We start from the raw sequence: 14347 nt of genomic DNA on the forward strand, positions 1-14347 counted from the left end.
CCTTGCTGGACAATGATTGTTGATGGGTCGATTGATACCCTGCCCGGCATTGGTTACTTTCCTTGCTGTTGCCTCTGGGGAGATAACATCTGGCTGATTCCCCAATTTACAGCATGCTTTAATGACTACCATAGAACACAGTTCTTATAACTTCATATGTGTTAATGATACACATATATGGATACAGAAAAGACTTTCAGCAGATCATAACCTTCCCCCTGATACCTTACAAGGCATGCTTTATATGTAAGATCACGATGCTACAGATGGAGATTCCATAATTTCTTTGACAATTTATTCCAGTGCTTAAACACTGACAGCTAGGAAGATTTTCCTAACATCCAACTTAAACCTCCCTTGCTGCAATTTAAACCCATTGATTCTTGTTCTATCCTCAGAGGTTAAGAACATTTTTTTCTCCCTCCTCCTTGTAACAACTTTTTATGTACTTGAAAACTGTTATCCTGTCCCCTCTCAGTCTTCTCTTTTCCAGACTAAACAAACCCAATGTTTTTAATCTTCCTGCATAGGTCATGTTTTGTAGACCTTTAATAATTTTTGTTGCTCTTCTCTGGACTCTCTCTAATTTGTCCACATCTTTCCTCAAATGTGGCATCCAGAACTGGACACAATACTTCAGTTGAGACCTAATGAGAGGGGAAGTAGAGCAGAAGAACTACTTCTCATGTCTTGCTTATGGCACTCCTGCTAACACATCCCAGAATGATGTTCACTTTTTTTTGCAACAGTGTTACACTGTTGACTTATATTTACCCTGTGGTCCACTATGACCCCCAGATCTCTTTCTAAAGTCAAGAAATATCACATTTGCTGTGTCCCCCCCCATCCACAAGGCTTGTTATCCTGTCAAAGAAAGATATCAGGTTGGTTTGACATGATTTGTTCTTGACAAATCCATGCTGACTGTTACTTATCACCTTATTATCTTCTAGATGTTTGCAAATTGATTGCTTAATTATTTGCTATATTATCTTTCTGGTTACAAAAGTTAAGCTGACTTGTCTGTAATTCCGCAGGTTGTCCTTATTTCCCTTTTTATAGATGGGCACTATATTTGCCCTTTTCCAGTCTTCTGGAATTTCTCCCATTTTCCGTGACTTTTCAAAGATAATTGCTAATGGCTCAGATATCTCCCCAGTCAGCTCCTTGAGTATTCTAAGATGCATTTCATCAGGTCCTGGTGACTTGAGGACATCTAACTTGCCTAAATAATTTTTAACTTATTCTTTCCCTATTTTATCCTCTGAGCCTACCTCATTTTCACTGGCATTCACTATGTTAGATGTCCAATCACCACCAACCTTCTTGGTGAAAACTGAAACTGAAAAAAGAAATCATTAAGCACCTCTGCCATTTCCACGTTTTCTGTGATTGATGGGGGGGAGACAAACAATTCTCCACTCTTACATTTCCTGTCCATTTTCAAATGACTCAATCAATCAGTCAAACAAGCAAACATCCCTGAACGTCAACAGATTTAGGCTATTTAAGACTGTAGTAAGGCAGAGTGGCCTCCCTCTGGACCTAAAAGGGAGGGACCATAACATGCCTCCTGCTGGCAGAGCCGAACATGCCCTTCCTCCCATACCAAAACAGAGAGCGGGACAGAAAGTATAAAGGGAGGGCCTTTTAGCTCAGTTTTTGCTCGTGGATGTTTGAAGCCCTCTGGGGGATCTCAGACCAGTCGCTGAACCATGCAGTGCCCTGCCAATGGAGGAGACTGAGGGCAGGGAGGATTTGCTAGTGCCAACATCAGCCAATTATGGAGCTGTGAGAGAGATCTCGCTGCCAGCAAAGCAACGCTAGGGAAGCGCATTAGGAAGTAGTCCATGGTAACCAGACATTAATCCAGTTGTTCTGCCAGGAAAAGAGGCAGCATGTTTTGGTTATTTTGCACCTGACCCAGTGGCAGGACAACCTGATACTGTTAGGGCCCTTGGCTTGGTCCCCCTACCCTGGTCACAATCCCACCCCCCCCACACACCTGGGACCGGTGATCAACCCAAATGAGGCCTAAATCTGTGGCCATAGACTCTTGCTTTGCCCCGCCCAGAGGACCAGAACCCAAAGACTGTTTCTTTACTGTCTTCCCCAGGCTGTGGCCATAGGTTGTTTGTGGTGCTGTCCCACCCAGAGGAACAGAAAGCTGACAGTTGGAGTCAGCCATGATGAAACAGAGTGGCCTCCCTCCGAACTTGAGAAGGAAGGACCATTACACCAAGAAAGATAAAGCAACTTCATCCTGGGGGACATTCACAGAGAACACTCTGCTACTAGCCACTTCTGATTTACACCAAACATGTTCATATCCTCTTGGATGTCTCTGCTGATCTCAGTTCTGGCAGTGTGGCACAAGGTGAAGCAATCTCTCACAGGCTAGACCCACAAAGGATCTTAGGCATTGCAACACCTAATTTTTAGGTGCATAGCCACTCAGTGGAATCCACAGCCCTTATTTAGGCACCTGCACCCCATGTACAGAGATAGGTGCCTAACAATGTGATGCACAAAAGCCAAAATGCTAAGCAAGGAGACAGGAAGAAATGCTGAGGACAGTGATGTGGCCTAAGCCCCACCCCTCTTATGGAGTTAGGTACTTATCTCTGCTTGGGCTTCTGAGCCATGAACCCTCTCCCGGAGTTAGGTGCCTACGTTGTTTTGTTTTTTGCAAGAAATGGTACTGTAATTCTCCCCACCCCATAACTTTTAGCACAGTAGTTAAGACACTCACCAAGGATGTTGGAGTAGGGATTTGAACCAGACAGTGTGTGACCAAATTCAAATTTCTTCTCCACATCAGATTTTAAGTGCTTACAGGGTTAGGTGGGAACTGATTTGGGGTCTGGGGGGTCTCAGGTGTGCCTAAATGTTGGACTTCTGTATCTAACTGCCATTTTAGATGCCTAAGCCACTTTGTGGATCAAGACTCAGGTAGATATGTAGATGACGATAATCCAAAAAAAAATGGCAAAAGTTCAATGACTAATGCATATAATAAGGATGATAAAGGACAGCTTTGCTTTGTTCCCCTCAGAAGCTTAGAGAGCTCTGATTATACATTCATCAGTATTGTAACTGGTAGATTTTGATCAGAGACTGATCCATGTACAAAATTGGGGACCAATTTGAAAAATTCTAGAGTTGAAAATAAATCTCCTAAAGAAGCCCTTTGACTGTTTCTGCTGACTCAAGATGAATGAGTTCATGATTTTTTTTCCACCTGAGGAAGTAAATAAGGTTTTATTCTCCTTATATTGTTGCTGGCTGTCCAATACTGTAGAAAGCCAGACTGATATGTATGAACTGAGAGAAGGAACAGTTCATATGAAAACACCCCAGATACCCCAGATTTGCTACATATATTAGGGATGGGAGTGTAAGGTAAGCTCTGGGATTTTTTTTTTTATTTCATTTTATTTTTTAGTGAAAGAATGTTAGTGTAGCCTCAAAAAGAGGTGATAGGGATTTTGTTGGTTTGAAATAACTGGACATTTTATGTAAGGTATGAGAAAAAAATATAATTTTTTAGAAATAAGCATCTTGATTTTTAAAAGTGCAGAGCATTCAGCAGCCCCCAGTGATTTCACTGCCCAAAAGACCAGGCCCTTGTCAGTGTCATAGAGAGCACAGTTTCCATGAGGGGGCTGTTATTATCAAAAACAGTATTACTAGGAAGCTGAAAATCTGTAGAGATACCAATAAGTGCTTGCTGTTTAAGATAAAAGCATCTCTTTATTGATCACAGGATGTAGTAACTGATAGCAATCCCCCTTTCGGATAGATGTGGCTATTAACCTCAGTGTCTGTGATGAACACACATTCACTCACCTTTTGGGAGATTTAGTTTTCAAGTGTTGTAACATTATTTTGTTTTATTACTTTAATTGAAGAGAGCAGCCAGTGATCAATAAGGGGATGCTTTTATCTCAGTCACTGATCCTTTATTTATAAATACAGATTTTCAAGCATCTATTAACACTGCTTACAATTTTTAGTGTGTGGCAAAGATCAACTAATTTCATTAGACTCTAAACCACTGTAAAACTGGCAGACAGGTTACATTAATATAACAAGGACATATAATTGCTTACCCCATGGGGCAAGATGGCTGATTTTAGTCTGGTGGGTCCTGTGCTTTTCTTGGCAGGGAGCTAAGATGCCACCCTTTGCTCCTGCTCTTGGGTGCCAAGGGCCTGGCTACTAGCCCGGGAAGGTGGTAGAGGAGGGAAGTGGGGGAGGGGTCTGGGTTTACTCCTCACTCTGAGTCCCAGCCCCTCTCAACCCCTGTGGGTTTCTTACTCTCATCCCCCTTAGGTGAGGTTACCCTCAGTCCTTAGATGCTGTAGGGAAGGGAGTCTCCCTGTCCTGCTGGGCAGGGTCTCCCTTACTTCAATTCTTAGGTCTTCCAAATCTCTCAACACACCTCCAAGCTCCAGTCCTTTCACCTTCCTCCTCCTGCCCTGTCTGCCTGATGCAGGGGGGTTTTATTAGTTTCCTAACAGGACCTTAATTGAGTGCAGGTGCTCCAATTAACCTGCAGCCATCTTCCTACCTAGTCTACAGGGAACCATGCTTTCATTAGCCTTGAGCTTATATATTTCCCCTCTAGCACTCTCCCATTGCTCCCTGGCCTGTCTGCATCTGTCAAGTTTCCTCCCCCACCCTGAACTCTAGGGTACAGATGTGAAGACCTACATGAAAACCTCCTGAGCTTACTTTCACCAGCTTAGGTTAAAACTTCCCCAAGGTACAAATTAATTTTATCCTTTGACACTGGATCTCCACTGCCACCACCAAACTCTAACTGGGTTTACTGGGAAACGTAATTTGGACATATCTTTCCCCCCAAAATCCTCCCAACCCTTGCAGCCCACTTCCTGGGGAAGGTTTGGTAAAATTCCTCACCAATTTGCATAGGTGACCACAGACCCAAACCCTTGGATCTGAGAACAATGAAAAAGCATTCAGTTTTCTTACAAGAAGACTTTTAATTGAAGTAAAGGAATCACCTCTGTAAAATCAGGATGGTAGATACCTTACAGGGTAATTAGATTCAAAACATAGAGAATTCCTCTAGGCAAAACCTTAAGTTACAAAAAAGACACACAGACAGGGATAGTCATTCTATTCAGCACAGTTCTTTTCTCAGCCATTTAAAGAAAACATAATCTAACACATACCTAGCTAGATTACTTACTAAAGTTCTAAGACTCCATTCCTGTTCTATCCCTGGCAAAAGCAGCATACAGACAGACCCAGACCCTTTGTTTCTCTCCCTCCTCCCAGCTTTTGAAAGTATCTTGTCTCCTCATTGGTCATTTTGGTCAGGTGCCATCGAGGTTACCTTTAGCTTCTTAACCCTTTAGAGGTGAGAGGATTTTTTCTCTGGCCAGGAGGGATTTTAAAGGGGTTTATCCTTCCCTTTATATTTATGACACGCCCCCCAAATCTCAGCTAGGGTGAAACACTGGCTGGGATTTCTTCCTGAAGCTCTAGGAAAAACAGAGTTAATAAGACACACGCACCTCTAAATATACTACCAAGTACATAAAGACTAACAGTATTTTCCACATCTCAAGGACGATTTTAACCAGTTGATTCTGGGAAACTTTCATAGGAGAGTGCATCAGCCACTTTGTTGAAGCTCCTGAGATGTGTTGGATGTCGAAATCAAAATCTTGGAGAGCTAAACTCCACCGAAGAAGTTTTTTTGTTATTTCCTATGGTGGTATGAAGCCACTGTAGTGCAGCATGGTCAGTTTACAGGTGGAAACGCCGTCCCCAAACATATGGGCGTAGCTTTTCCAGAGCATAGACAATGGCGTAACATTCTTTTTCACTGACTGACCAGTTGCTTTCCCTCTCAGACAGTTTTTTGCTGAGAAACACTACAGGGTGGAATTCTTGATCAGGTCCTTTCTGCATTAAAACTGCTCCCACACCATGCTAGGACGCATCTGTGGTTACTAGGAACGGTTTGTCAAAATCTGGGGCCTTAGTACAGGGTCAGACATGAGTGTTGCTTGAAGCTTGTTAAAGGCCTTCTGACACTTTTCGGTCCACTGAACGGCATTTGGCTGTTTCTTTTTGGTTAGGTCTGTCAGTGGGGCGGCGATTTGGCTGTATTGCGGTACAAATCGTCTGTAATAACCGGCCAAGCCACAGAAGGATTGAACCTGTTTCTTTGACTTTGGGACAGGCCACTTTTGGATAGTATCCACTTTGGCCTGTAGGGGCTGATAGTTCCTTGACCCACCTGGTGTCCAAGGTAAGTTACTCTGTTTAGGCCTATTTGACTTCTTAGCCTTAACAGTTAGTCCTGCCTCCCTTATGCGCTCAAGGACTTTTTGTAGATGTTCCAGGTGGTCTGCCCAGGAATCCGAAAATATGGCCACATTGTCAAGGTAGGCGACTGCATATTCTCCTAATCCCGCTAGGAGACCATCTACAAGTCTTTGGAAGGTGGCGGGTGCATTTCGCAGCCTGAAAGGGAGGACATTAAATTCATATAGCCCGAGATGTGTGGTGAAGGCTGACCTTTCCTTGGCGGATTCATCTAGTGGTACCTGCCAGTACCCCTTGGTTAAGTCCAAGGTAGAGATGAACTGGGCCTGTCCCAGTTTCTCTAATAGTTCATCTGTGCGTGGCATTGGATAATTGTCTGGGCAAGTTACAGCATTTAGCTTACGATAGTCCACGGAAGAACGTATTTCCCCATCTGGTTTGGGAACTAGAACCAATGGAGATGCCAATGCACTTCCAGAGGGGCGGATTACACCCATCTGTAACATATCCTGGATCTCCCGTTCTATAGCAGTTTTAGCTTGAGGAGACACCCAGTAAGGTTGGACTTTAATTGGGTGAGCATTACCTGTGTCAATGGAGTGGTATGCCCGTTCAGTCAGTCCTGGGGTGGCTGAGAACGTCGGCACATAGATAGTGCACAGCTCCTTGATCTGCTGTCGCTGCATACACCCAAGGGTCATGGAGAGGTTCACCTCTTCCCTTCGTAGTAGACACCTGCAGGCCACTCAGCGTCCTCTCCTCCCTGGGCTGTAAACTGACAAACCTTTAATTCTCTGGAATAAAAGGGCTTTAGAGAATTAATATGGTACACCTTAGGCTTTCGGTTGGAGATGGGGAATGCTATGAGATAATTAACAGCTCCCAGGCGCTCCTGGACCGTGAATGGCCCTTCCCACGATGCTTCCATTTTATGGGCCTGGAGCGCCTTTAAGACCATGACCTGGTCCCCTACTTCGAAGGAACGCTCTCTGGCATGTTTATCATACCAGGCTTTTTGCTCTTTTTGAGCATCCTGTAAGTTTTCTTTAGTAAGGGCTAAAGAGGTTCGGAGGGTGTTTTGTAGGTTGGTTACAAAGTCCAGAATGTTAGTTCCTGGAGAAGGTGTAAATCCCTCCCATTGCTGCTTCACCAACTGTAATGGCCCCTTAACCTCACGGCCATATACAACTTCAAATGGGGAAAACCCTAAACTGGGGTGTGGTACAGCTCTGTAGGCAAAGAGCAACTGCTGCAACATTAGGTCCCAATCACTGGAGTGCTCATTTACGAATTTACGTATCATGGCCCCCAAAGTTCCATTAAACTTCTCCACCATGCCATTTGTTTGATGGTGGTAAGGAGTGGCAACCAAGTGATTTACCCCATGAGCTTCCCAAAGGTTTTCCATAGTTCCTGCCAGGAAATTAGTCCCTGCATCTGTGAGGATGTTGGAGGGCCAACCTACCCTGGCAAAAATATCTGCTAGTGCCTGGCACACACTTTTAGCCCTGGTGTTGCTTAGAGCTACTGCTTCCGGCCATCGATTGGCAAAATCCATGAAAGTCAGTATGTACTGCTTTCCTCTGGGTGTCTTTTTCGGAAGAGGACCCAGAATATCCACAGCTACTCGCTGAAATGGAACTTCAATGATGGGGAGTGGCTGGAGAGGGGCTTTGACCTGGTCTTGGGGTTTTCCCACTCTTTGGCATACTTCACAAGACCGGACATAGGTAGAAACATCCTTGCCCATTCCCTCCCAGTGGAATGACCCCCCCAAACGGTCTTTGGTCCTGTTCACCCCAGCATGGCCACTAGGGTTATCATGGGCTAAGCTCAAGAGCTTGGCCCGGTAGTTAGTTGGAACTACCAACTGTCTCTGAGGATGCCAGTCTTCCTGGTGTCCACCAGAAAGAGTTTCCTTGTATAAAAGTCCTCTTTCTACAACAAACCTGGATCGATTAGAAGAGCTGAGATGCAGTGGGTTGCTCCGTGCCATCGTCCAAGCTTTCTGGAGGCTTTCATCTGCTTCCTGTTCAGTCTGGAACTGTTCCCTTGATGCTGGAGACATCAGTTCCTCATTGGATTGTGGACGTATGCTTGGTCCCTCTGGAAGCGATGTAGGGGTTTGGGCTGTTTCCGTTGACTGTGAAATGCTTTCCGCTGGGACACTCTGTTGGGGTTCAGGCTCCGGCTGAGCCTCTTGTGTAGGGTTATGGGCTGCTGCCGGTTCAGGTTCGGTGGGGCCCTCTGGTGTTGAGGTTGCAAGTACTGGATTCAGTGCTGGCAATGGGTCTGGTGTTGGTTGTTCCGCTGGTTCTGGTTCTGGGACTGGTTCCGTCTGGGTCTCTGGAACTGGATCCACTACTGCTGTTACAGACTTTGGCTTGGGGTCCGGGTCCATCACCTCTGACTGGGTCCTGATAGAAGTTTCCGGAACAGAGCTAGGCCTCACAGCTTGTTTTGCCTGGCTGCGGGTGACCATTCCCATGCTCTTGGCCCGCTTCACGTGATTGGCCAAGTCTTCCCCCAACAGCATGGGGATGGGATAATCATCATAGACTGCAAAAGTCCACATTCCTGACCAGCCTTGGTACTGGACAGGCAACTTGGCTGTAGGCAAATTGAAAGAGTTGGACTTGAAGGGTTGAATCGTCACTTGGATCTCTGGGTTGATTAAACTGGGGTCCACTAAGGAAGCATGGATAGCTGACACTTGTGCTCCGGTGTCCCTCCACGCGGTGACCTTCTTCCCGCCCACATTCACAGTTTTCCTCCGCTCCAAAGGTATCTGGGAAGTATCTGGGCCTGCGGACCTCTGGTGTGATTCCAGTGCAATGAATTGTAATCTGTTGGGGTTCTTGGGACGGTTGGCCTTTACATGCCCCAGCTCGTTACATTTAAAACATCGTCCAGCTGACGGGTCACTGGGGCGAGGTGGGTGGCTGGAGAACGGTGTGGTGGGACGATAAGGTGTCTGGAGGGTTCTTTGGGAGGTAGGTGGGGCCTTGGGCAGCCCCCGGTAATAGGGGGTGGTCTGGGGTTGTCCCTTCTGGTCTCCGCTCCAACTGCGACCAGTTTTCTTCTTCTCGGCCACCTCCACCCATCTGGCTCCAATCTCTCCTGCCTCGATTACAGTTTTGGGCTTCCCGTCTAGGATGTATCTTTCTATTTCCTCAGGAACACCTTCTAAGAATTGTTCCATTTGCACTAGGAAGGGCAAATTTACTGGAGATTCAACACTTGCTCCTGATATCCAGGCATCCCAATGTTTCACAATGTGGTAGGCATGTCGGGTAAATGATACGTCTGGTTTCCACCTTAGGGCTTTGAACCTCCGATGAGACTGCTCAGGTGTTATCCCCATTCTGACTCTCGCCTTGGATTTAAACAGTTCATACTTGTTCATGTGTTCCTTAGACATTTCAGCCACCACCTCAGCTAAGGGTCCACTGAGCTGTGGCCTCAGCTCTACCATGTATTGGTCGGTAGAGATGCTGTACCCAAGGCAGGCCCTTTTGAAGTTTTCTAAGAAGGCCTCAGTATCATCACCTGCCTTGTAGGTGGGGAACATTCTGGGATGGGAATTGGTGCCTGGAGAAGGATTGCTAGGGTTTGTTGGTATATTCTGCTGAGCCTTTATCTTCTCCATCTCCTCCACATGCTTCCTCTCTTTTTCCTTCTCCTCCAGTTCTTTGGCCCTTGCCTCCATTTCTTTGTCCCTTGCTTCCAAAGCTCTCCTGTGAGCAGCTTCTAGAGCTTTTTCAGTTTCTTTCATTGTCTCCAGTTTGGCTAACTCCAATTTGTGTAGTGCCTTGGTGTCTGTCATCTTTACCTCTCTGTTTTTAACTAACTTTACACCCGAGGGTTAGAAATGAAATAAACAAAACTTGGCTTGTAAAATTTTGCTGTTCTGGAATAGGATACCTATTCTCTGATAGTGATTGTCAGCCTACAGAAAAAGACTATTCCCTTTGTCTCTGCTCTGGCCCCAAATCAAAGCAAAAAACCTCCAGCTACTTGGAAACCTGCTTACCAGCAGCCCAAAGGAAAAAAAAATCCTTTTCAAACCTATGCTCCTTGTAAAAAAAAAAAATCAAAATCCTAAAAAAAAAAAAAAAAAACCCTGCCACTTTTGTCTCCAGGCAAATGGGTAAAACACCCCCGCCTGTTTACTTTTAGGGAAAAAAAGACCTCTGGTTTGGAAGACTGTGAATATCCCTGCAGAAGTTAAGTACCCTGCCTCCAGGCAAAGAAAATCTGCAATTCAGAAAGATAATCCCCTTTTGTCTCTGCTCTGGCCCCAAAGCAGAGAAAAAACTAGTTGCTTTCAGCTGGACCTCCTTTCCAGCAGCCCCAAAGGAAAAAAAAATATTTCCTTTTTAAAATCTGTTTTTCTGGTTCAAAAAAATCTCAAATTGATCTCAAAATGATTTCAGGTTAATCCCACCACTCTGCCACCATGTCAAGGTTCCTCCCCCACTCTGAACTCTAGGGTACAGATGTGGGGACCTGCATGAAAACCTCCTTAGCTTACTTTCACCAGCTTAGGTTAAAACTTCCCCAAGGTACAAATTAATTTTATCCTTTGACACTGGATCTCCACTGCCACCACCAAACTCTAACTGGGTTTACTGGGAAACGTAGTTTGGACACGTCTTTCCCCGCAAAATCCTCCCAACCCTTGCACCCCACTTCCTGGGGAAGGTTTGGTAAAAATCCTCACCAATTTGCATAGGTGACCACAGACCCAAACCCTTGGATCTGAGAACAATGAAAAAGCATTCAGTTTTCTTACAAGAAGACTTTTAATAGAAGTAAAGGAATCACCTCTGTAAATTAGGATGGTAGATACCTTACAAGGTAATTAGATTCAAAACATAGAGAATTCCTCTAGGCAAAACCTTAAGTTACAAAAAAGACACACAGACAGGAATAGTCATTCTATTCAGCACAGTTCTTTTCTCAGCCATTTAAAGAAATCATAATCTAACACATACCTAGCTAGATTACTTACTAAAGTTCTAAGACACCATTCCTGTTCTATCCCCGGCAAAAGCAGCATACAGACAGACCCAGACCCTTTGTTTCTCTCCCTCCTCCCAGCTTTTGAAAGTATCTTGTCTCCTCATTGGTCATTTTGGTCAGGTACCAGCAAGGTTACCTTTAACTTCTTAACCCTTTACAGGTGAGAGGATTTTTCCTCTGGTCAGGAGGGATTTAAAAGGGGTTTACCCTTCCCTTTATATTTATGACAGCATCACACCCTGTTTAAAACTGGTGGCAATGTTATACTGGCAGCATGTATGGTGAGCTCACTTTTTCTGTTCTAATAGGTTTCTTCAAAAACTGCTATCAGCCCATAATCATCTTTGATTTACTGTAACACTCAACTGCCCCCAGGTAAAGACTTTGTCTCAGACAACAGCAACTAAATCTGAAATTAATGTAATTTTTGGTATCACATATCCAGATATAATTATGGAGATTTCCTTGTTTAATTCTGACAAATGGAGCCAGTAAAGTCAATTACTGCCTCTCTACAAACTGGAAACCTAACATGGGCATCCCACAGAAGAAATTCCTGTATGTTTATAAATTGTAGATGGAAGGACACCAGCATGGTGGAAATCTGATAAAATACTGATGGACTTTTTGCAGTCTCTTCTGGAAAGCTCACACTTCAGACTTTGCCCCTGCTCCTGTACTCAGTAGCCCTTAGCATATCAATTTAAAGAATCAAGCTATTGCGAACTTTGATGTTAACTGACTCAGACAGTGAATAACTATTTACCAGCATTTAACATATAATATCTAATTATCTGAAACGGACCTAAGATGTACAAATTTCCACAAAGTTTGAGTGGGTTCAGAACCAAGCATTGGACCCTGCATATAGAGGTGTGCTCCAGCCCTAAAGTTCATATCCAAAGCTAAACTTAGCTAAAGTTTGAGAGGGTTTGGATCTGCCTTTCCACTCTTACCTGATCTCTAATACATTAGTTTTATAGTCAGAGATGGTAGTATCTGCTGCACTTATGTTTGCCTGACACTTCCCACTTCTTTGATAAACTTTCACTGTTCAGCTGCAAATTTCCATATCATAGAATCATAGAAGATTAGGGTTGGAAGAGACCTCAGGAGGTCATCTAATCCACCCACCCTGCTCAAAGCAGGACCAACGCCAACTAAATCATCCCAGCCAGGGCTTTGTCAAGCTGGGCCTAAAAAATCTCACGGGTTTCCCTCAGGCTGAATTTTTCTAAAAAGTTTCAGCTAAAATGTTTTAGCCATTTCAGGTAATAATATAAGAGAAAAAATGTTTTACCCATCTCAGAAAAAAGTTATTACAAAAGTTTTATTGACCAGCTGTCTAGCAGCCCAAGCCTTTGGTATGAGGACTAGAAATGTGGTGCAGGGTTGCCTTTTTTGCCTGAAAACAGAAGGGTTGCATATAAAACAAAATCACAACATGATTCCTAGAGACTAAACTTAACAGGCCAACCTCCAGTCTGAATAAGTTTCTCACCCTAAATGTCTTCTGCAGGGCTAGTTGTGATCCTATTTTCATGAATGTAATCACAGCTGTCTTCCTTGCTTTTCTCTTATATTCCCAAAGTTAATTGCAACCCAGTGTGTGCAAACTGAGATTTTTCAGCAGCTAAAACTCAGCAAAGTTGTGCATTTTTGTCTCACATTCTTGTTCACATTCTCTTAAATCTTGATCTTTGGTAATAAACTTACAATTGTTTTCACTATAAATATATCTCAGTGTGGTAGCATTGTGCAGGATGCTGATCCTGAGTTGAGTCATTCAAGCTGGTGTGTACAGCTAATGTGGTACTTCTGTTCAGTAGAGAAGGAGCTGGACACTACTTCAAAGAGGCTTAAAGAGTGGGGTACATCTATTGTTAACCTTCAAAATAAAGTAAAGCCTGACATAGCCCAGAGGAGATTGTTTGGGAGGGGGGGTACCAGGCTGAAGTGGCGGTGTCAAGTAGCTGACAGCCAGTTAAGCACAACAAGTCTCTCTCTCGCCGGTGGCAGCGGGGTAACAAGGTGACTCACAGTCCTGGGTACCATAAGAACCATCGCATAAAAGTGCTATATAATGCAAACAAACCTAAAAAATAAAAGGGGCCCTGTTTCTTCTGTGGAAGAGGTGCCTTCCTACACACCAGCCTTGAGTTTGTGGAAGAGATTCAAATATGTCAGTATGAGATATAATATCCTCCTTCTCACAGATGTGCATCTCTCCTCCAAGCCATTGCCAGTGCCCGCCTTAGAAACACAAATGAACAACTAAAAGTCAATCTTTATTGCTATATACTTTTCATTTGTCCTTTTGCTTTAACTCCTAGGTGTGTACCTGCCGAACAGTCAGGGGAGCTACTTCATTCCTAAGAATCCCAAATCAAAATTCAACATATATATTTTATACTAACACAATCTATATATTATTTAAGGAAAAACACCTGTGTACTAATTGAGTGTCATGTGTTAACTTAAAACCATGGGCGGAACATTATGTAATCTTTAGCTATTGGCTACTGTGCTTATCTTGTCTTGCTGCTAGACCTATCCAGGGGTTTGGAACTGCCTACCCTGTCATTTCCATCCACCCATGAAAAATCCATATAATCCATTGTAATCAATTGTTTGGCAGTGTCTCTAAGCAAGGTAACACTCCACCAGCGCTGTGCATAATAAACCCACATGTTTAATTCTACACAGTGTCCATATTTTGTTCCTTCACTAAATATGCTGATAAATCAGGTGTATGTGTCTCATACTGCACATCCCAAAGTAGTGGGCCCTTTTGAACACAATCTTTCTGTGTCTCACTTCCTCATGTGTAAATTGGGGATAATATAATCCCTTGAATTTACATGAGTACTTTGAAAATAATTAATTAATGTTTGTGAAGCACTCAAATATTACAGTAATGAGCACCATGGGGAAAATAAAAGCCCATGATGAAATTAATAATTGTATAATCTGAAAATATTTGGAATAGTGTGCTGTAAATAGTGCCTGGGGCTAC

At 43.8% G+C, this 14347-nt stretch overlaps 1 protein-coding gene across 2 annotated transcripts in view; it reads right to left on the reverse strand.

The window, feature by feature from the left end:
• KLHL1 (kelch like family member 1) overlaps positions 1 to 14347 on the reverse strand; it is a 456335-nt gene that overhangs the window by 273232 nt on the left and 168756 nt on the right. The gene's annotated exons all lie outside the window — the stretch shown is intronic.

Source organism: Eretmochelys imbricata, chromosome 1, assembly GCF_965152235.1.
Source record: "Eretmochelys imbricata isolate rEreImb1 chromosome 1, rEreImb1.hap1, whole genome shotgun sequence".
In the NCBI taxonomy this organism is placed as follows: domain Eukaryota; kingdom Metazoa; phylum Chordata; order Testudines; family Cheloniidae; genus Eretmochelys; species Eretmochelys imbricata.